Source organism: Pinus tabuliformis, chromosome 8 (assembly GCF_031772625.1).
Source record: "Pinus tabuliformis cultivar Carrire ecotype Pingquan chromosome 8, CPIR1, whole genome shotgun sequence".
NCBI lineage: Eukaryota > Viridiplantae > Streptophyta > Pinopsida > Pinales > Pinaceae > Pinus > Pinus tabuliformis.
The window spans coordinates 854,820,371-854,845,610 of NC_142294.1; positions in this window are offsets into that span (position 1 = coordinate 854,820,371).

The following is a 25,240-nucleotide window of genomic DNA, read 5'->3' on the forward strand; positions in this document are numbered from 1 at the left end:
ACATATTCTTTATCATAAAGATAAATATATAAAAAATTAATTATTTTAATTAATAAATATATAAAAGATAATTGTAAGTTTGGTAGTGAGACTTCATTTTCACCACCATTGTCAATTGAACTACCCTAAATGGACATTAATAAATATATAATTAGAACTAAGAATATTTTTAGATAGAAAGATGTAATATATATATTAAATATAAATAATAGTTATAAATTACTATATATTTCATAATATAAATTTAAATAATGATTTATATTTATCATTAAAAAATTTATATTTAAAAGTAATTATTACACATAAAAATATAAATCGATGTCTTTAATGAAAAATGCATATATATATATATGAATGTAGAATATTTTTCAAAATTTTAATAAAATTAAAGATAATAATATTTTTATATATAGAAACGTGAAATTATAGAAATATAAATAATATTAGTAAGAATCAATAAAAACTCATCTTGGCTCTATATCTATCAAGTATCTATATGCATCAAAATTCTCAGAAATATTGCCGAGGAAAAAAAAATTGTTCGTTGAGAATTTTGATACCTTTATGCTTAGTAAATCTATAATAAAATGGATTCATCATTGATTAAATAAAATATTTTAATATTATAGTGAAGAATTAAATATATTGACATATTCTCTTTTTTTGTTTCCCATATATTATTCAATAAAATTTTCAGAATTATCTCCATCTTATCTCTAAATCAAAATGTTTATTATTATTGAATCTATTTATTTTTTGACACTTCCGTCATATCGTTATTAAATTTTTTTACTAATTATAATGCAAACTAAATCATGTATATTGTTGATTTGAAAATAGGATTTGTTATAATAGGACGAGCCAATAATATGGCTTATGAATATCTCATTACCAAGAAAACATAACTCATTTTATATGACGCTTGTTAATACAATTTTTTTTAATTAATGAATTTAATTAAGAAACAAAAAATGCATAATGTTTTGGAAATAAATTTGAGTCATTGATTTGTGTATACTATCAAGAATACTCTAGAATATTTTAAGGAGGTTAAGTCTCTTCCATCCACCTAATAACTAGGACAACCACATTAAAAATATTAAAGTGGTTGATATTTACAAATATAATAAAAATAAAATATCTCAAAAACAAAACTATTGCAACACTACCAATGTACACATTTCTCCCATTTACCATGTATACAAAGTTTATGGCCCAACTTTAGCTTGAGAAAAAAAAAATATACATCTTATTGTAAAATGGACCATTTTGCTAAATAAAAATTTCTTATCTATTAATTTATTCAACTAATTAGATTATGAATTTATTATCATTGGAATAATCTCAAATGCCTTGGAAGTTGGTCCGGTCGGAGCCATGTATCTAATTTAATTTGAGAAAAGAATGAATTACACATCCATTTTGCCAAATAAAATTTGTTTATATAGTAATTTCATCATCTAATTAGAATATGAACTTATTAGAATTGGAATAATCTCAAACCCCTAGGAAATTGGTGGAATGCAACCTACCAAACTCTAACACACTACAACCATTGATTACAACCATTGATTACGATTAAACATATGTTGAGCATATTCCATTGAGAATCAATCTAGGCCATCAATTAAATAACAAAATAAAATCAACATATCTTCATCAACTTTAAGTTGAATAAAAATCCTTAGACAATTATTGATAATTAATTTAAAATTTTGAAAACCTTGTTCCAAAATAACACAATCATTATAAATGATAATACAATAATAAATTAGTAAATAATAATATAGTAATAAATTCTTAAATACCTTTTTTAATAATAATGAAAACTCAACTTATTCATTTAAAAAAAATAAAATTATAATATTAGAGTGAATTTAATTTTTTGCTTCTAATTATAACAAATAAAATATTTATTAAAAATTAAAATTAAAATTAATAATTTCTTAAACCATAAATTATCAAAACATATATATAAATCATTTAATGCTAAACTCTACTCTACTCCACATGCTGTAAAAGACCCTTCCGCAGAATAAACTTTTACAAATATTTTAGTGCAAAATTATTATTTTACACTCAACTCCCCTATAGATGTTGTAAAAGCCCTTTCCACGCAGTAAACTTCTATAATAAATTTATTACGAAATACATTTGGGTAATTGTAAAAGCCCTTTCCACGCAGTAAACTTCTATAATAAATTTATCACGAAATACTTTTGGGTAATTGTCACCATTGTAGTAGTGGATTGAAGTAACCTTTTGTCACTCCTTTAATGTAAATTTATCTAAAAGCAAGGCCGTCTATTCATATTAAACGCATTGAACAAATCAAGTAAATGTGTGCAAAGTGAACTACTCCCGTGATATTTTTAATCATTTAGAAAGTTTTTTTTTTTTGCAATAAAATGTTTAGTATTATTTCTTAAAAAATAATAGTAAATTGAGACGTTGTTTGTAAATCAAGCCTGAGCCCGTTGATTAAGATAAGAAAGTAGCTCAATCATTTATTTAATATAATATGTAAAGCTAAAACATATGACCGCACGATAACCTAATCCGAAGCCTGGTTTTGGCATACTTCAAAATTTTCAAGGCTCAATCAAACAAAGCTCGTCTATGTCGGACTGCAGCAAACACCACTGGGCCAACAGATAGGTGTTCCGTTGAATATTTGACAATCATTGTCGCTCTGACAGTGATAAGGAATACAATGAACTACTTTATAACGCGCCTCTACTGCAATGGATCTGAAAATACATCAGTCACAAGCCAGACCACAATGAATTTATTGAAAATTGACTAATCCCAGCAAGTTGGGTCGATATTTCGAACCAAGAAGATGGGTAAATATCTCGACTCAGGAAATGTGTTTTATCATTAAAACAAAAAATTAAACCAAGATCGATATTTAGAACCAATGACTTGGGTAAACATTTCGAACCCAAAAATGTGATTTATCAATTAAAAAAATACACAATTAAAATCAATCTAGCCTTGCACTGCAAGCATGATCAGAGTTATTGCAATCAAAGCCATGAACAATTTGAAGTTTCTCGTTCCGGCCATTGAGAAAAATGTTTGTATTTCCATATTATAATTTCTCTAGACTTCTCACCCACCACTAACGGCAGCAGTGCTTGACATATATTTATAACAGAACGGCCAACTCTGGTAATGCCTAATAAAGGAACTGGGTTAATAACAGTGCTGCGCTACTGTCAGAGGACAACTCATCTTTCCCAATATATCCTGCGTGCAATGCAAATGCAGAACCGCATTTCGCATTCATGTTTTTGACTTATTTCTGGCTGGTTTTGTTTTGTGGTTTTCATTATATGTTCTCTGGGTTACTAATTCATTGTTTTAGAGTTGTATTTCATGAGTGAAACAAATTGAGCACCGCAATAAAATCTGAGGTGTCAGTCCCAGTCCCAGTCCGGGATATTTGGATGTGTTTGCTGCCTTCCTTCTGTGACCATATCACGCCCATCCGGGTTCCAAAAAGATATTTGCATGATGTTCGGCATTCATAGAAGATTTACTTTTATAACGAGCCTCTACTGCAACGGAAGGATCTGAAAAGAAATCACAGTCACATGCCAGAACACAATGAATTATAAAAAAATGAATTTATTCTACTTTGAATAATAAAAATTGATAAATACCAGCAATTAATGAGGAATTTAGACTTATGTGATTCATAATATTGTTACATAATTTTCGGCAAAATCACATAACCAATCTTTTGTCTTTCGAACCAACCAGTGTGGTTCATTAATTCTGACCTAATGATCTTGGTCAAACTACTAAAATAGTCAATTAATATTTCTCGAAAAAGCTAAAATTAGGTAAATAAAGGAATCCATTTTGGTAAATTTAAAGTAATTAGTTATATTATTATTATTATCCCAAATATTAAGAGAATATTTATTCTCTTAATATTTGGGATAATAATAATAATATACCTAATTACTTTAAATTTACCAAATGGATTCCTTTATTTACCTAATTTTAGCTTTTTCTAGAAATATTAATTGACTATTTTAGTAGTTTGACCAAGATCATTATGTCAGAATTAGCCATTAGCATTATAGCTGTTGGAGTCTCTGCACGCTCTATTTAATCACGCTAAGCTGGATTGGTTCTTCAACTTGTCCTGACGATGAACCACACTGGTTGGTTCGAAACGCGTCGACAAAAGATTGGTTATGTGATTTTGCCGAAGATTATCTAAAAATAACAGCAGACAAGTTGGGTCAACATTTTGAACTAACAAATATAATTAGTGATAAAACAAAAAGTTAACAGGTCGATAAGTCGATGTTTCGAACCAACAAATCAAATTAACATTATTAAAATAATTGCATAAATTAACGGAAGATAAATATAATTTATTAGGAAAACAATTCCAGAAATTAACTGTAAACATAAAGAAAATTATGGCAATAAGAGCCATAAACAATTTGAGGCTTCACGTTCCCGTGAGAGAAATGTTTGTATCTCCATATTATAATTTCTCTAGACTTCTCACCCACCACTAACAGCAGCAGTTGTGATTGATATATATATGTATATAACAGAACAGAGGGCTAACTCTGGTAATGCCTAGTAAAGGACCTGGATTAACAAAGGTGCTGCGCCACTGTGAGAGGACAACTCATTTTTGAGTATGTAATGCAAATGCAGACCCGCTGTCAGTAAACACTAGTGCTAAGGACTATCAATTTTGCAGACTGCACATTTGTTGAAGAGTTGATTATCGTTGGAAATGAAGGTTAGGAAAGCACCAATAATGTTATTTAAATTTGAGATTCTCCTCGAAATTTAATTTATATTTTGAAAAAATTTAGTGGTTATTTTGTATATATAAGTTATAATATTTTAGGTGTAATAGAGGATTTTGATAGTGCCATCTAAAATATGATTTAAACACTGTTTTTACAAGATTTTTTAAAAAAAAGTTACCCTGCCACTTTTGGTTCTTCAACTTCTATTGGTTTAAATTTATAAGAGTAGCATTGTGTTTAAAGTAAATATAAATAATAAATTATGAATCTCTTGATAATTTTTGTTACAACATGTCATATTATACAATATTCCTTAGTATCCAAAGGAAGAGAAAGAGAACTAGCTGCTTCATAGTTTATTCCACTTGTCTTGTCTTTCTATTAGTAACTAAGTCCACTATTTTAACTTAAACATGTTGTTTTGAACTCGGGAAGAATGTGTCAGCATTTTCCACTTCCTTCTCACTTCTTTCACAATTTGGTAAATATTAATACTAGCACAACCATATTTACCAATACCATATTTAACAATATGGTTGATATGAGCTTATAGGCATATATCAAATATATATACAACCACATTTTCGAGTGTGGTTGATATACCCGAATCAACCACATTAATAATTATTATGGGTATTTAGGATTATTAATAATTATATAGAATTATTAATAACTATATAAATATTATTTATATATATTATTGTACAGATATTATATTAATATTATAATATATATTAATTAATAATAAGAATGGGTCATAATACTATTAAATTATCATTATATTATTTAAATAATCTAATAATATAAAATTATTAAAAAAATAATAACCATTGTATTATTATTATAATAATAAAATATAATTTTAATATTTAATTTTAATATTATAATAATTGTGATGACCCCGGAGAATGTAAATATTGGAATTTTGCTGCGGTAAAAGACAGAATTGGAAGACTGTTTTAAAAAATTTAATCGTATTTTTTTTATTATTTGTGAATTAAAATATATATTAAAAAATATATAATTCTTGAAATGGTGGCAACTTCTGAAAGGAAGTTGGAAGAGGAAATCAGTTGTGGAAACTGCACAAAAACTACCTTCCCTAACTGGAAAGGCCTCCAGGGAAAAAGGGAAGGGAGACACAAAATTCTGGGCTGTAAGAACATGCAGAAAAGAAGAAAAATTGGTTAAGTCTCGTAAGGACCAGATAACGAGGCACAAGTTGCATGCATCTTGTTGAGGGCTTTGGGCCTGCAAGATAGCTCGGGGGGAGATCCCAGTCCTGGCGACTCATGGTTGGGTGGTGAAGAGTAAACAAAGGATACAGGTGAACTTCTGTAGCGCATCTACAAACCAACGTGGACCAGGTAAGTAGAAGCTTCTAGAGAAATTATTTTCAATGGTGAATATACTTCCATGATATTATTGTCAACTGAAAATTATAGTAGCCAAAATACAGTAGGATAGCATTGAAATGATTTGAAAATATACATTTCTTTTATCGTTATTATGCATGCTGTGATGCTATCTGCTTAAAACAAATATGACATAGGTACCAATAAATGACTCATAAGAAGGGTTTAATTCTGTTATAGTTATTGGTACTTCAAAACACAAAACAAAGATCAATCATCACTATATAGAATAGTGAAGAATTAATTTACACATATAAAGAAAGAAAATAAGCAAGTTTTCGATGAAGATGAGTTTGTTAACTTTAGCAGAGGGTAAGGTAGCGATTCTCGAGCCGAGATTACCAGAACTGTGGTAGAAAAACTCACCGGAACTAATAACTTTAACGGCCACAGAGTGGATGTCCATTAAAGGAGTTCGGGAGACCATACGAGATTTTATCATATATGGCAGTCTCCACAAACTGTAGAGTGGATATATATATATATATATATATATATATATATATAAATAACATAAACAAAAAATACATACCGCTAGACAGAGGTAACTGGTAGACAACGAAGGGATGAGTAATCCTAAGGGGGAGGTTCGAGAAAGCAATGAACCAGACCCTAACTGTATCATTATTTAATAAAACATCGAAGTTGCAAACTACATGTTATCACCATAATCACAGTAGCAAAATGCGACAACAGTATGGAAATCTACCATTCGAAACCAACTGTACATTTATTTTTAGTAATAAACATAACCCTTTCATGATAATTATTACATCTCAACAGTAAGGAACCCTAGCAGTTCGAAGAAGAACAATAAGTCGAAACAGAACAGAAAGCCTACGTTTTTCTTAAAGACAATGGCAGTTCCGCCGTAACATAGAACTATGAGAACATATATACGACTGTAATGATATTATAAACACATAAATTACTTTCAGAAAGTCGAGTTCACAAAGTACCGGAGCCAAGGCTCTCATGAGTAAAGTTTAGTCTGCTATTAAGCTTTCCTGAAGAACCCAAGAAATAAATTTACATATACAGAGTTAAGTAATCATTCCAGAGAACAGCGAATTCGAAATAAACAATAACATTCATTGGAAAACAGAGAGGTTCCATAATTCTTGACCCGGTCCAAGCTAGTAGTATTTACTACTCTATTTCTTAAATAATTACAACTGGATAATATGAAATGCAGAAAGGAAATCGAGATAACTTAAACTACTGGGACTGCCAAGGCACCTCCCATTTGAAAGGAACTGACTGTTTCCTCACAACCCAAACAGGGCAAGCCGAGACAACGAAGCCTGAGAATATGAAAAACCATGAGTAGCCTTGGAGGCAAAACCCAAGGACCCTGTCCTCGGTAACTTCTGTCAAATTATGGAAATCTAAAAGGAAGTAAAAGAAAACGAGTATGTATAATCTCATAGCCGCAACAGTAAAAAAGGGAACACCCTAAATATCTACACCCACGAATCAATCGAGCATGAATGCCTACCTGATATGCAGCAAAGTAGGCTAGGTTGCCGAGGGCCTGTCGTCCTGCATATCGGAAGATTTCATCACTGTAGCGTCCACCTTCATACACCAAAGAAATACGAAAACCATTAACACATATAAGATCATCGATGTGACCTGTAAGAAAAGAGTATTCATAATAGGAAAAACTATGAAATTAACTGTGAGAGAATGCCATCAGCTGCATAGGTAAATCCCGGGGAAAAGATTGAATAATTCCTGTGTAGCGGATGGAACCTCGGTGGAGGAGTGAACAAGAGAAATTCCCTGTGTGCAGAGAGACAAGCCAAACCTGGGAGCGGCGCCAGGTCCAAATGAGCTGAGCGAAGACTCAAACAACTTAATATGAACTCTAAAAACCTCCGGCAAACCTCCACCCTCGGATCCAGATCAGGTGATCCGCACTGTTGAATTGGAGCGGGAACCAAAGGCGCGGGGAATGAGGATACGGGACCCTGCCTGTTCACATGGCTGAGCAGAAAAGGCAGGCCAGTTGTACTGAGGATTAATAAATAACTATCCTTAAAATTTATTGCAGTTCAACAACTCAACGCCAGATTATGACTCCGGTCACCATGTAAACATTCCAGTGCATTTATCCAGTTGCCAAGTAACATATCCGATGCATACAAACAAAACCATAAATATAGACATTTGACTAGACTTTCGATGATCTGAATATTCCCTAACGATATTTGATGATTCGAGTAGACTGTTTGATGTGGCAGAGTGTGTGCGGATTAAAAGGGATATGGTAAAGTTTATGAAGGTAAAGATTAATAATTTTTTTTTTATATCTAGGGTAGGATCGTGACAAATTGGTATCAGAGCGAGGTTACAATACTGTGACCTCTAGGACAACATGTAAAGAAGTTTAAACAAAAAAAAAACTGGAGGAAAAATAAACAAGCAATGTACAGTTAACCATCTTATTATATTTGTAAGAAAAACAACTAATATTGCTAACTCCTCTTCTGGTTCCATTTCTTAGGTTGAGACAAAAGAAAACAACAACAAGACAATAGACAATAGACAGTAACAGTAAGTATGCAGAGAGCTGGCAGTGCTCCACACAGATCGATAGCAGGTCAGGAACCTGCAATAAATCTGAGGGATAACCCAGAGCTGTGGGTACAGCTTGGCGAGGAGACACGTAGCACGAACCTTGCAATATTAGAGACAGTCCAGGAACTGAAGAATGAGATGGCAGGATTACGAGAGGATAATGCACGACTGACGGTGGAGCAAGAAAGAATTTTAAAGAGTTTGTCTAACAGGTAGAACCCACCACTAGCTAATCCCAGCGCGGAATAACAGAGGATGATAGAAGAACGAAACTATCAAACAGAGCCTGAAAAATCAGAAGAGGGGGAGGACCATTCTGACAATGCATCCGGACAGCAGACTTCAAAACGTCAAAGAGTGGAACTACAGGGAGAATTTCGAAAAATTAAACCCCCACACTTTGATGGGGAACACGAGGAAGTGGCTGAAGCATGGCTAATTAACACGAACAAATATTTTCAGCTGTATGAATATGACCACAACCTGAAGGCATGACTGGCCATCTTTCAGTTACAAGGAAAAGCAACCCTGTGGTGGGAGGAAGTTAAGATCGTCAAGGGGATAAGCGAACGAACCATAATGTGGGAGAAGTTTCGGAAGTACTTCAAAGAAAGATATCTGACCGAGCGCTTTTATGATGAAAAGGCAAGGGAATTCCATGATTTACGGTTGGGACAACAGACTATGGACGAGTTTATCAACCGTTTGACCTCCCTACCTCTCTACGTGCCCTATATTAAAGAAGAAAAAGCCAAGGTGAAAAGATTTGTCAGTAGTTTACCCCTATACATATGAGAAAGGATTGAGTTTGAAAATCCTAGGACGATGCATGAAGCTATCCGCAAGGCCAGAATCTGCTACCAGCAGAATAAACAGAAAGGAGATGCTCCAAACAAAAGATGGAATGATAAAAGAGGTAATAAAACAGTTGGGAACAGTAAAGGAAGTCGCAGCAGTGGAGGTAAGGGAATTAGTAAAGGGCAGAACAACAGAACTGTACAAAGAGGTTCATTCAGGTCCAAGCCAATCAGTGAATCTAGAGTGAGCGAACAGTCTGTCAGGCTGGAGGGCGAAGGAATAGCCAGACCCCCAGTTCAACGCTGGGGTTGTGGAGGACCACACTATGTCAAAAATTGCCCGCAGCAGAAGGGAACTGATCAGATATCCCAGATCCATGAGGCATCGACTGTTGGCGATGTGGGACGTAGCGTGCCAAGGATTAACACAACCCTGCACAATCGTCAGGCCGAATACCAGCCGACCATGGTGGAATTTGAAGGTAAAATTTCAGATCTTTCTATAGCTGTTCTAATTGATCCAGGAGCTACTTTAAGTTATATTAGCCCAAATATAGTAGAACAATGTAAGCTACAACCTGAAAAATTCAAGAATCCATGGCTGGTACAGCTAGCTACGGGGGCCAAGAGATGAGTGTTGGCAAAAATTAATAACTACCCTTTAACAATAGCGGGATAGCTAGTAGTGACAGATTTGAATGTGCTTCCTCTTGGTTTATGTGATGTTCTGATTGGGATGGATTGGCTAGAAAAGCACTGGTCACTAGTAAACTGCAAGACGAAAACCATTTATTACAAAGATGACTTTGGAGAGAAGCAGGAAATGCAAGGGATTAAGTGCCCAGTGCAGGTCCAGCCGATCACTGCATCCCAACTAGCTAAATGTATCAGAAAAAGATGTCAAATTTATGCCATTCAGGTAGGCTATGCAAATTCAAAGGATAAAATAGCCACGCTGGATAACATTCTCGTAATACAAGAATTTACGGATGTATTTCCAGATTAGATACCCGGGCTGCCACCTAAAATGGATATAGACTTTACCATCGAATTGACACCAAGGGTAGCACTAGTATCGCGGGCACCTTATAGAATGAGCGTACCTGAGTTAACAGAGTTAAAAATGAAACTACAAGAACTGCTAGACAAAAATTATATTCGCCCCAGTGTATCTCCATGGGGAGCCATAGTGTTATTTCTCAAGAAAAAATACGGAACTCTTCGAATGTGTATAGATTATCGTGAGCTGAACAAGCTCACAATCAAAAATAAATATCCTTTACCTCGGATCGATGAATTTTTCGATCAAGTGAAGGGTGCAACAGTGTTCTCTAAGATCGATTTGTGATCAGGTTACCACCAGATTAGGATTAAGGAGGAAGATATCGCTAAAACAGCTTTCAGAACACGGTATGGGCACTACGAGTTTGTAGTGCTACCTTTTGGGTTGACCAATGCCCCCGCCACCTTTATGTGTTTAATGAAAATCGTGTTTCATCGATTTTTGGATAAATTTGTGCTGATATTCATCGATGATATTCTAATGTACTCTCGTTCCAAGGAGGATCACAAGGATCATCTCAGGTTAGTACTACAAACTCTCCGAGAACACCAGTTGTATGCTAAGTTTAGCAAGTTTAGCAAGTGTGATTTCTTCAAAGAGGAAATACAGTATTTAGGCCATATAATCACAAAAGAGTGGATTGCAGTGGACCCTAAAAAGATAAGGACCATAATGGAATGGCCCGTACCAAAGGATCTGGCAGACATCACGTCCTTTATGGGATTAGCAGGTTATTATAGAAGATTCGTGGAAGGTTTCTCAAGGGTAGCATAACCTATCACCTCCTTACAGAAAAAAGGAAGGGCATTCAAATGGACTTCAGAGTGTCAGTGAAGCTTTGAGCAACTTAAGCATTTGCTCACCACAGCACCCATCTTGAGTATAGCTGATCCTAATAAGGATTACATGGTATGTACTGATGCAAGTAAGGAGGGTGTGGGTGGTGTGTTGATGCAAGAAGGAAGAGTGATCGCTTACGAATCAAGAAAGCTAAAGGAGCATGAGAAGAAATATTCTTTCTACGATTTAGAATTAGCAGCCGTCATACACGCACTGAAAATGTGGCGACATTATCTCATGGGGAGAAAATTTCTGTTGTTAACAGACCACCACAGTCTGATAAGTTACTTCAGCTAGCCTACCTTAAATACGAGTCAAGCCCGCTCGGCAAATTTTTTAAGCGGATTTGATTTTGATATTAATCATTTGAAAGGGAAGGAAAACCACGTGGCCGGCGCGTTAAGTCGAAAGGTGCAATGTTTGTATAAAATTTCGTCCAGTAAATGGAAGAATCCCTTGAAAGAAATGATTAAAACAATAGCAGATCAAGATGTTGAATACCAGCAAATAAAACAACAGGTACAACAATTTTCCAGTGAAAAAAATCAGTAGGGATATGAATTAGATGATGCTAGAATGCTGCATTATAAAAAGAGGTTGTATGTACCTAGTAAAAACAGTCTTAAAAGTCTGATTTCGGATGAGTTCCACATCAGCCACTGTGCGGGACATCCAGGGTACTAAAAAATGATCACCGTACTTCGAAAAGAATACCATTGGCCAGGAATGAAAAAGAATGTAGCTGAATATTTAGCACGGTGTTTGGAGTGTCAATAGATCAAAGCAGAGCATCTACACCCAGCGGGGTTATTAAAACCTTTACCCATTCCAGAATGGAAATGGGAAACTATTTCTATGGATTTCATAACAGGGCTACCTCAGGCAAAGAAGAACAATGATTCTATTATGGTAGTGGTAGACAAACTGAGTAAGGAAGCACACTTTATACCCGTGCAATCCACCTACAGGGCTGTGCAAATTGCCCACATTTTTACGCAGAATGTGTTTAAACTACATGGACTTCCGAAGACAATAATATCTGACCGTGATGTAAAATTCACGTCAATCTTTTGGAGAGCATTGTTTACAGAACTGGGAACACAGCTGAATTTCAGCACAGCTTATCATCCCCAGACCGATGGTCAAATAGAGCGAGTGAATCAAGTAGTGGAGGACATGTTAAGAGCATGTGTAATGCAAAAACCAACACAGTGGGAGGAATATTTACATTTGGTTGAATTCGCATGTAATAACAGGTATCACACATCAATACAAATGAGCCCCTTTGAGGTCTTGTACGGGCGGAAATGCCGCACACCCTCAAGCTGGGGTCGACCTGAGGACAAATTAAGATTGGGGCCAGAAATTCTCAAAGAAATGGAGGACATGGTGAAAAGGGTACGTACTAATTTAAAGGTTACTCAAGACAGAAAAAAGAGCTTTGCTGATCGGAAAAGAGGTTCAAAGAATACCAGGTTGGTGACCATGTTTATGTGAGGATCCAAACCAGAAAGAGTACCCTGCAATGGAGCGGTTGTGCCAAGCTTGCACCCCGTTATTTTGGACCTTTCCAGGTCTTGGCAAGAGTTGGGCCAGTAGCTTACCAACTCGCCCTGCCAAGCCACATTAGAATCCATAATGTCTTCCATGTTTCTATACTAAAATAATACATTTACGACCCTAAACATGTGATCAAGTGGCAGGACATACGGGTAAGAACTAAATCTGGTTGATCTAATTAAAAATTTATTTCAGAAAGAAAATGACTGGAAATGTTGTTGATTGCAGGTCGAACCGGAAGGCGAGGTTCTGGTCAAGCCGCTAAGCATCCTTGACTGGAGAGAAGTATAGCTGCGGAAGCGAGCTATTACCCAAGTTAAAGTGCAATGGCAGCACTATGGGCCTGATGAGGCCACTTGCGAAGATGAAGAGCTCATAAAAAAGGCTTACCTGGAACTGTTTGTGAAAATCAGACATCGGGACGATGTCCATTCTCAGGAGGGGAGATGTGATGACCCCGAAGAATGTAAATATTGGAATTTTAATGTGGTAAAATATAGAATTGGAAGACTGTTTTAAAAACTTTAATCGTATTTTTTTATTATTATTTGTGAATTAAAATATATATTAAAAAATATATACTTCTTGAAATGCTGGCAACTTCTGAAAGGAAGTTGGAAGAGGAAATGTTGTGAAAACTACGCAAAAATTGCCTTCCCTAACTGGAAAGGCCTCTAGGGAAAAAGGGAAGGGAGAGACAAAATTCAGGGCTGTAAGGACAGGCAGAAAAGAAGAAAAATTGGTTAAGTCTCGTGAGGACCAGATAACTAGGCACAAGTTGCATGCATCTTGTTGAGGGCTTTGGGTCTACAAGATAGCTCGGGGGGAGATCCTAGTCCTGGCGACGGATCTCATGGCTGGGTGGTCAAGAGTAAACAAAGGATACAGGTGAACTTCTGTAGCGCATCTACAAACCCAGGCGACCAGGTAAGTAGGAGCTTCTGGAGAAATTATTTTCAATGGTGAATATACTTCCATGATATTATTGTCAACTGAAAATTACAGTAGCCAAATACAGTAAAATACCAGTGAAATGATTTGAAAATATACATTTCTTTTATCGTTATTATGCATGTTGTGATGCTATCTGCTTAAAACAAATATTATAGAGGTACCAGTAAATGACTGATAAGAAGGGCCTAATTATGTTACAGTTATTGGTACTTCAAAACACACAACAAAGATCAATCATCACTATATAGAATACTGAGGAATTAATTTACACATATAAAGGAAACAAATAAGCAAGTTTTCTATGAAGATGAGTCTGTTAACTTTAGCAGAGGGTAAGGTAGCGAGTACCGAGCCGGGATTACCAGAACTGTGGTAGGAAAACTCACCAGAACTAATAACCTTAACGGCCACAGAGTGGATGTCCATTAAAGGAGTTTGGGAGACCTTACGAGATTTTATCATATATGGCAGTCTGCACAAACTGTAGAGAGGATATATATATATATATATATATATATATATATATATATATATAACATAAACAAAAAATACATACTGCTAGATAGAGGTAACTGGTAGATAGCGAAGGGATGAGTAATCCTAAGGGGGAGGTTTGAGAAAGCAATGAACTAGACCCTAACTGTATCATTATTTAATTAAACATCGAAGTTGCAAACTGCATGTTTTCACCATAATCACAGTAGAAAAATGGAACAGCGGTATGGAAATCTACCATTCGAAACCAACTATACATTTATTTTCAGTAATAAACATAACCCTTTCATCATAATTATTACATCTCAATAGTAAGGAACCCTAGTAGTTCGAAGAAGAACAATAAGTCGAAACAGAACAGAAAGCCTACGTTTTTCTTAAAGACAATGGCAGTTCCGCCGTAACATAGAACTATGAGAACATATATACGACTGTAATGATATTATAAACACATAAATTACTTTCAGAAAGTCGAGTTCACAAAGTACCGGAGCCAAGGCTCTCATGAGTAAAGTTTACTCTGCTATTAAACTTTCCTGAAGAACCCAAGAAATAAATTTACATATACAGAGTTAAGTAATCATTCCATAGAACGGCGAATTCGAAATAAACAATAACATTCATTGGAAAACAGAGAGGTTCCATAATCCTCGACTCGGTCCAAGCTAGTAGTCTTTACTACTCTGTTTCTTAAATAATTACAACTGGATAAACGGTATATGAAATGCAGAAAGGAAATCGAGATAATTTAAACTACTGGGACCGCCAAGGAACCTCCCATTTGAAAGGAACTGATTGTTTCCTCACAACCCAAATAGGGCAAGCTGAGACAACGAAGCCTGAGAATATGAAAAACCATGAGCAGCCTTGGAGGCAAACCCCAAGGACCCTGTCCTGGGTAACTTCTGTCAAATTATGGAAATCTGAAAGCAAGTAAAAGAAAACGAGTATGTATAAATCTCATAGCCGCAATAGTAAAAAATGGAATACCCTAAATACCCGCACCGAGGAATCAATCGAGCATGAATGCCTACCTGATATGCGGCGAAGTAGGCCAGGTTGCCAAGGGCTTGTCGTCCTGCATATCATAAGATTTCATCACTGTAGCATCCACCTTCATACACCAAAGAAATACAAAAACCATTAACACATATAAGATCATCGGTGTGACCTGTAAGAAAAGAGTATTCATAATAGGAAAAACCGTGAAATTAACTATGAGAGAATGACATCACCTGCATAAGTAAATCTCGGGGAAATGGTTGAATAATTGTTGTGTAGCGGATGGAACCTTGGTGGAGGAGTGAATGGGAAAAATTCCCTGTGCGCAGAGAGACAAGCCAAACCTGGGAGCGGCGCCAGGTCCAAATGAGCTGAGCGAAGACTCAAACAACTTAATATGAACTCTAAAACCCTCCGACAAACCTCCACTCTCGGATCCAGATCGGTTGATCCACATCGCTGAATTGGAGCGGGAACCAAAGGCGCGGGGAATGAGGGTACGGGACCCTGCCTGTTCACATGGCCGAGCAGAAAAGGCAGGCCAGTTGTACTGAGGATTAATAAACAACTGTCCTTAAAATTTATTGCAGTTCAACAACTCAACGCCGGATTATGACTTCGGTCACCATGTAAACATTCCAGCACATTTATCCAGTTGCCAAGTAACATATCTGATGCATACAAACAAAACCATAAATATAGACATTTGACTAGACTTTCGATGATCCGAATATTCCCTAACGATATTTGATGATCCGAGTAGATTGTTTGATGTGGCAGAGTGTGTGCGATTAAAAGGGATATGGTAAAGTTTATGAAGGTAAAGATTAATAATTTTTTTTTTATATCTAGGGTAGGATCGTGACAATAATATTATATTATTATAGTAATATACAAATATAATTACTATATTATTATAATAATAAAGAACAATAAAGAACAATTATTTATTATTTATGATAATTAATAACTATATAAATAATAGAAACTATATTCTTATATAATTATATATTTATGATTATTATATTAATATTATTATAATAATACAAATTCATAATAATAATAATAATAATAATATTAATATTATTATTATTAGGCTTTAGTACTTTTAATATTTATCTTAGGGTTTGCATACATACAGTTAATTATTATTAGTATTTAGGATTATTAATAACTATATAAATATTAACAACCAAATTATTTACATATGTTTATTGTATAAATATTATATTAATATTATAATAATTACATAAACTCCTAATATATATTAATTAATAATAACAATAGCTCATAATAATATTAGATTATCATTATATTATTTTAAAAATCTAATAATATAAAATTATAAAAAAATAATAACAATTATATTGTATAATTATTATAATAAAAAAATATAATATTAATAATGATATTAATAATATTAATATTTGATTATAATATTATAATAATATTATATTACTACTATATTATTATAATAATATACAAATATAATTATTATTATAATAATAATATAATCAGTATTATTTATCATAATTAATAACTATACAAATAATAGCAACTATATTCTTATATATTTATATATTTATGATTATTATATGAATTTTATTATAATAATATAAACTCATAATAATATAAAACCTATGATTAATACTATAAATCCGAGGAATTTATATCATAAACCTAATGGATTATAAACCCAAAGAATCTATATTAAACACTAGTTAATATTATAAACCCTATCAATAATATTATATGCTAAGAATATGAACCCTTAGATTAATAAACCCAAGGGATTGATAACATAAACCTAAGAAACTAATAACAACAAGGGATTAATACTAAAAACCTAAAAAACCAAAAGGATTAATAGTATAACCCAAGGTATATAAAACTGACGCAGGGATATCCCGAACATACCCACAATATGCATAAAAATGCATAAACACATAAGCCTCGGCTATTTAACTCTCAAAGGAGTCAACACATCACCCACAAATGGTTAAGGCCCTCTTTTATCAATTCTTTTATATGGGAACCCAATCACCCCACTAAAACCTCCTATCGGAACTTTAATCAAACTTTGAGCCTCCATATAAGACTTTATTGAAGTCTTTCATTAAACCTTCCTATCGGCTCCTTAAAACACTTCAGAACCTTTGTTTATGACTCTTAACCCCGTATATATAACCTTTTCCCTTATAAACCATTTGTTATATATAATTAACACATGAAAACCCTTTATCGGTGCTATTTCCCTTATAACCCATTTACAAAGAAAAATACATGCAAGCCATACCTTTTTTGCTTTTGGTATGGTCTTGGCACACTTAACGAGGATCACCTTTATTCTATCGCAACTTTCCATTCCCATGGTCATTTTAACACACGACTCCATCTCCTCCGATATCCAGTTAACATAACGGACATCAATTCATATAAGTCGCGCTTAATAAATCTTCGGGTCCACTCTTATCTTTTAACCCAATACTCTTTACCTTGATCAAAATACAATGCAAAATCACACAAAAACACTTAGCGGATTCGTAAAGTGGACTTGAAAACTTATAAAGTTGCCCTATATGCTTATCGGGTCGGGAAGTTTGGTTAGATCGACACATTGGAGTGAATTGGGTCCGACCATTGAAAATACTGATTGTGATAATGGGATGCATCATGGACCGTCGGATCAAGAGTCAAGGTCGGCGGTCCAGATATGATCAGCAATCGCATATTGGGGAGGTCAAGGACTAACAATCTATGATTTTTGTGATAGCATGAGGTGGTGGAATGCTGATATGCCGATAGCGATAAATCAGTGATTGGAGGAATCGGAAGTCAGGTGTCGGTAATCGGAGCTACAGAAAGGTCGGAAGAGAGGACCTAATCGTCTTCATAGATCCGAGTGTATGAATTTTGAAATCTGAACTAATGTTTTGGAGTGGGTTTTCATGGGTTTCCCGTGTATTTCCCTTATTTTGATAGATGAATGGTTAAAGGGGTTTTAAGGCCTAAAGGCCTATATGTAATTCTTCCAATAGTATAAAATCCCTAATAAATCTATATGGCTTTGATTTAATGTAAGTCCATGGTTGAAAGGCTCAAGGCCTAAAGAAATACTTCTGATAGGCTTAGTGGGCCATAACCCACAGGCCTCAAGACTGATATTTTTTTAAGGAAAGGGATTTTGGTTAACCCCCAAGATCTCTTTTCATCAAAAACCTAAGATAAACAAAAGGGACTAATATTATAAACCCGAGGAACTAATAAACCCAATGGTCTAATATTATAAACCCTAAGGAATTATTAAACCGAACGATTAAATATTAAAAACCTAAGCGATCAAGAAGTGCAAGGAATTGATATTACAAATACAAGAGATTAATATAGATGACCATGATTGATATTATAAACCCAAGGTAATAATAAGCCCAAAGGATTAATATTAAATCTCCAAGGGATTATGAACCTAAGGAAATTATATTAAACCCAACGAACTAATATTATAAACCCAACATTGGTAAACCCTAATATAAATATTATAAAGACTAAAATAAACATGGTTTATTTTCATGGTGAGACAATCCTTGTCACGATGTGACATTCAACCTTGGTTGACCATGGTTGTCTATGACTGACAATGGTTGAACTTGATCGATATTATAAACCTAAGGGAATAATAACCCCAAGGGATTGATATTATAAAGATGACCATGATTGATAGTATAAACCCAATTTAATAATAAACCCAAGGATTAATACTAAAACCCCAAGGAATTATGAACCCAAGGAAATAATATTAAACCCAAGGGATAAATACTTAAACCCAATGGATTATGAAGGCAAGGGAATAATATTAAACCCATGGGACTAATATTATAAACTTCACATCATGTAAAGGCAAATATCTATACTACAAACACTAATTATAAACCCATATGAATAATAAACCGAAGGGAGTAATACTAAAACCCCAAGGGAATATGAACCCAAGGGAACAATATTAAGCCCAAGTGACTAATATTATAAACCCAATATTTGTAAACCCAAATATAAACATTACAAATACTAAATTAAACATGTTTTATTTTCATGGTGAGACAATCTTTGTAAAAATGTGACATTCAAGCATGGGACTAATATTATAAACCCAACATTGGTAAACCCAATTATAAATGTTACAAACACTATAATAAACATTGTTTATTTTGATGGTGAGACAATTCTTGTAACAATGCGACATTCAACCATGATTTACCATGTTTGGCTATGATTGACAATGGTTTACAATGATTGATATTATGAACGAAACAGAATAATGAACCCAAGAGATTGATATTATAAACCTAAGGGATTAATACTAAAACCATGATGAACAATAAACCCAAGGGATTAATACTAAAAGCCCAAGGGATTATGAACCCAATGGAATAATATTAAACTCAAGCACCTAATACTATAGACCCAACAATCATAAACCCAAATATAAATACTACAAACATCAAAATAAACATGATTTATTTTGACGATGAGACAATCCTTGTTAGAATGCGAGAATCAACCATGGTTGACCATGATTAATATTATAAACCTAAGGGAATAATAAACCCAAGGGATCGATATTATAAACCCAAAGGAATAATAGAACTAATGGATTAATACTAAAACCCTGAGGAATTATGAACCGGAGGGAATAATATTAAACCTATGGAACTACTATTATAAACCCAACATTGATAAACCCAAATATAAATACTACGAACACTAAAATAAACATGGTTTACTTTCATAGTGAGACAATCCTTGTCACAATGCAACATTCAAATACAGTAGACCATGGTTGGCTATGATTGAGAATGGCTGACAATGATTGATATTATAAACCTAAGGGAATAGTAAACCAAACTTATTTACATTATAAAACCCCAAGGGGTTATGAACCTAAGGGATTACTACTAGAACCCCAAGGGGCTATGAACCCAAAGGAATAATATTAAACCAAAGGGATTGATATAATAAACCCAAAGGAATAATAAATCCAAGGAATTATTATTTATTTTCATGGTGAGACAATCCTTATCACAATGTGGCATTCAAGCATGGTTGGCTATGATTGACAATGATTTACCATGATTGATATTATAAACCTAAGGAAATAATAAACCCAATGGATTAATATGAGAAGCCCAAAGGAATAATAAACCCAAACGATTGATATTATAAACCCAAGGGATTAATACTAAAACCCGAAGGGATTATGAACCAAAGGTAATACTATTAAACAAAAGGGACTAATATTAAATAATATTAAATCGAAGCACCTAATACTATAGACCAAACAATCGTAAGCCCAAATTTAAATACTACAAACATCAAAATAAACATGATTTATTTTGACGGTGAGACAATCCTTGTAAGAATGCAAGAATCAATTGTGGTTGACCATGTTTGATATTATAAACCTAAGGGAATAATAAACCCAAGGGATTGATATTTTAAACCCAAAGGAATAATAAAACTAAGGGATTAATACTAAAACACCAAGGGATTATGAACCGAAGGGAATAATATTAAACCCATGGGACTAATATTATAAACCCAATATTGATAAACCCAAATATAAATACTACGAACACTAAAATAAACATGGTTTATTTTGATGCTGAGACAATCCTTGTCACAATGAAACATTCAAACACGGTTGACCATGGTTGGCTATCATTAACAACGGTTGACCATGATTGATATTATAAACCTAAGGGAATAGTAAACCAAACATATTTACATTATAAAACCCCAAGGGGTTATGAACGTAAGGGATTAGTACTAGAACCCCAAGGGGTTATGAACCGAAGGGAATAATATTAAACCCAAGGGATTGGTATAATAAACCCAAGGAATAATAAACCCAAGTAATTATTATTTATTTTTATGGTGAGACAATCCTTGTCACAATGTGGCATTCAAACATGGTTGGCTATGATTGGCAATGGTTTACCATGATTGATATTATAAACCTAAGGGAATAATAAACCCAAGGGATTAAAATGAGAAACCCAAAGGAATAATAAACCTAAGCAATTGATATTATAAACCCAAGGGATTAATACTAAAACCCCAAGGGATTATGAACCAAAGGGAGTACTATTAAAAGAAATGGACTAATATTATAAACCCAAGGGATTGATATAATAAACCCAAAGGGATAATAAACCCAAGGGATTATTATTGATTTTCATGGTAAGACAATCCTTTTCACAATGTGGCATTGAAGCATGGTTGGCTCTGATTGACAATGGTTTACCATGATCGATATTATAAACCTAAGGGAATAATAAACCCTTGGGATTAATATGAGAAACCCAAAGGAATAATAAAACGAAGGGATTAATAGTAAGACCCCAAGGGATTATGATCCCAAAGGAATAACATGAAATCTAAGGGACTAATATTATAAACATTAAAATAAACATGATCGACCATCATTGATTTACATATTAAGATAATTCCTATCACAATTCCATGTTGGGCCACGGTCGACATTATAATAAACCATGTTTGACTCGGGAATAATAAACCCAAGTGATTGATATTATAAACCCAAGGGAATAATGAACCCAAGGAATTGATATAATAAACCCAAAGGAATAATAAACCCAAGGGATTAACACTAAAACATCAAGGGATTATGAACCCGAGGAATTATTAATATTAAAACATTGAAGAACAAATAAAACCAATAATTTGATATTATAAACCATTTGGAATTAATAAACCCAAGGGAAAAATATTAGAAACTAAAGGCATAAAAAATGGCAAGGGATTAATAGGAATTAATTTTTTAAACCCAAGGAAATAGTAAATCGAACCTAAGCCCTAAATCCATGGCATCAATATATAAACATAAGTAATTCTATAACACAAAAAAATAATAAAAAACATAAACGAAAACCAATATAAGAAGCACATTGCAAACCATAAAGAACGAAAACCTGACAAATCATCATTACTTTAGTAATAACACATTTATATCACTACATTATAAACAATAAATAGAATTTAAGCCATAAATACATTGATATTAATACAAGAATGTATTAATAATATAGATCTCAAGAATATTGATATAAACACGTAGAACATGAAATCCAAACAATAATATTATAAATGTAAACCCTGAAGAAAACCCCAATCGCAAATAGGAAACAATGAAAATAACGTAAAGCCAAAGTAGAAAAGGCAGGAGTAGAGATGTGAGGCATTGGCGTACACTAGTCATTGGATCTCAGTGGTCGAATTTCCAGATTAAACAATAGAGTAACTTAAATGAGATATCAAAATCATCTGATGGAGTAGATCAACGGTCATTGCATATGGAAGAGCATAGGAGTTAACACAGTAAAAGGCTGGGTTTATAGCCTCGAGTGGTATTTCGGGCGGCAAAGTAGTGGTAAGTGATATCTAGATTTTTGGCTCCGATTCCACAAATCGAAGGACACGTAGCAGCGGAGGAGTGTGGGGAAACTGCTTTATCAAGTGCTTAACCCCCGTCTGCCATGTCAACCCAAAATCTACCATGAACCATTGGATCTTTCAAGAGGAGATCGACGACAAAGAAGTAATGAGACATACAAAGGAGCACACCCGATGGTGTTATATGGTGTAGTTAATATGTTTTGAGTTCTAACGTTAGTTGTCCCAATAATAATATTATAATGTAAACCCTGAAGAAAAGCCCAAACCCACAAAGGAAACAATGAAAATAGCGTAAAGTCAAAGTATAAAAAGGGATGAGCAGAGAAGTGAGGCATTAGCGCCCAGATTAAACATTAGAGTAACTTAAAGGAACTATAGGAACCATCCAATGCAGTAGATCAATGGTCATGGCATATGGAAGAGCGCAGGAGTTAACACAGTAAAAAGTAAGTTTTATAACCTTGACTGGTGTTTCGAGCGACAAAGTAGTGGTAAGCGGTATCGAGATTTTTGGCTCGAATTCAACGAATCAAAGGACATGTAGCAGTAGAGGAAGATGGGGAAACATCTTTATTGGGTGGTTAACCCCCATGTATCTTGACATCCTGAAATCTATTGTGAATTGTTAGATCTTTCGGGAGAAGATCAACGTCAAAGAAGTAATATGACATACAAAGGACTAGACCCGATGGTATTATATGCTATAGTTAATATGTCTTGAGTTCTGAGGTTAATCGCATATCAGAGCAGATGGGAACCACATGTTAATGTGAGCAGAGACTATGGTTATTGCGATTAGCGATAAAGGTGGAACCGTGAAATTCGTGCAGAGGTCATATAAAGCAGAAAGGTATGTTTTGTGGGCATTTGCTTTGTAAAAGGTTTATAAGGAAAATAGCACCTACGAAAGGTTTATGCATTTAAAATTATATAACCAAGGTTTAAAGAAGGAATGGTTATATATACATTTGGTTAAGGGGTAACAGAGGTTTAGAAGGGTAAAGAATGTCCTCATATTAACATATATAAAAGGCTAATGAGAAGGTTTTAGTCCGATAGGAAGGATTTAAAAGAAAGTATTTAATAAAGTCTTATTTGAAGGTCAAGGGGTGACTAAAGTCCCGATAAGTGAATATTGTATGTTGGTTAGCCTATGTTTATTAATAGGGCCTTAACCATTGGAGGTTGGAGATTTTGACTCCTTAAAGAGTTAAAATACGTGGGACAAATGGGCTGATGCATTTCACATGCATACTGTGGGTGTAATGGGTTAATTATTACTGGTATTTAGGATTATTAATAATTATATAAATAACTATATAGGATTATTAATAATTATATAAATATTAACAACCACATTATTTATATATATTATTATATAAATATTATATTAATAATATAAACTCCTGATATATATGAATTAATGATAAGAATAGCTCATAATAATATTAGATTATCATTATATTATTAAAATAATATAATAATTTAAAATTATAAAAAAAATCATAACAATTATATTGTATTATTATTATAATAATCAAATATAATAATAATTATAATAATAATAATAATAATAATAATAATAATAATAATAATAATAATAATATTTGATTATAATATTATAATAATATTATATTATTATTATATTATTATAATAATATACAAATATAATTATTAGGCTTTAGTATTTTTAATAGTTATCTTAGGGTTTGTATACATTGGGTTTATGATATTAGTCCCTTTTGTTTATTATTACCTAAGGGTTTAATACTAAAACCCAAGCGATTGATATTATAACCCAACGGATTAATACTAAAACCCCAAGGGATTATAAACCTAAAGCAATATTATTAAACAAAAGGGACTAATAATATAAAGAAGGGAATAATGAACCCAAGGGATTGATATAATAAATCAAAAGGAATAATAAACCCAAGGGATTAACACTAAAACCTCAAGGGATTATGAACCCAAGGAATTATTAATATTAAAAAGTTGAAGAACGAAGAAAACCAAGAATTTGATATTATAAACCATTCAGAATTAATAAAGATAAGGGAAAAATATTAGAAATGAAAGGGATAAAAAATGGCAAGGGATTAATAGGAATTACTTTTTAAAACCCAATAGATTGATCAACCCAGTGAATATTATAAACCTAATGGACCAATAAACCCTAGGGATTGTTAATATTATGAAAGTAGCATGTCAATAAATTGAAGGAATAAACATTATAAATGTAATGGATTAATATTAAAGCTTAGGACT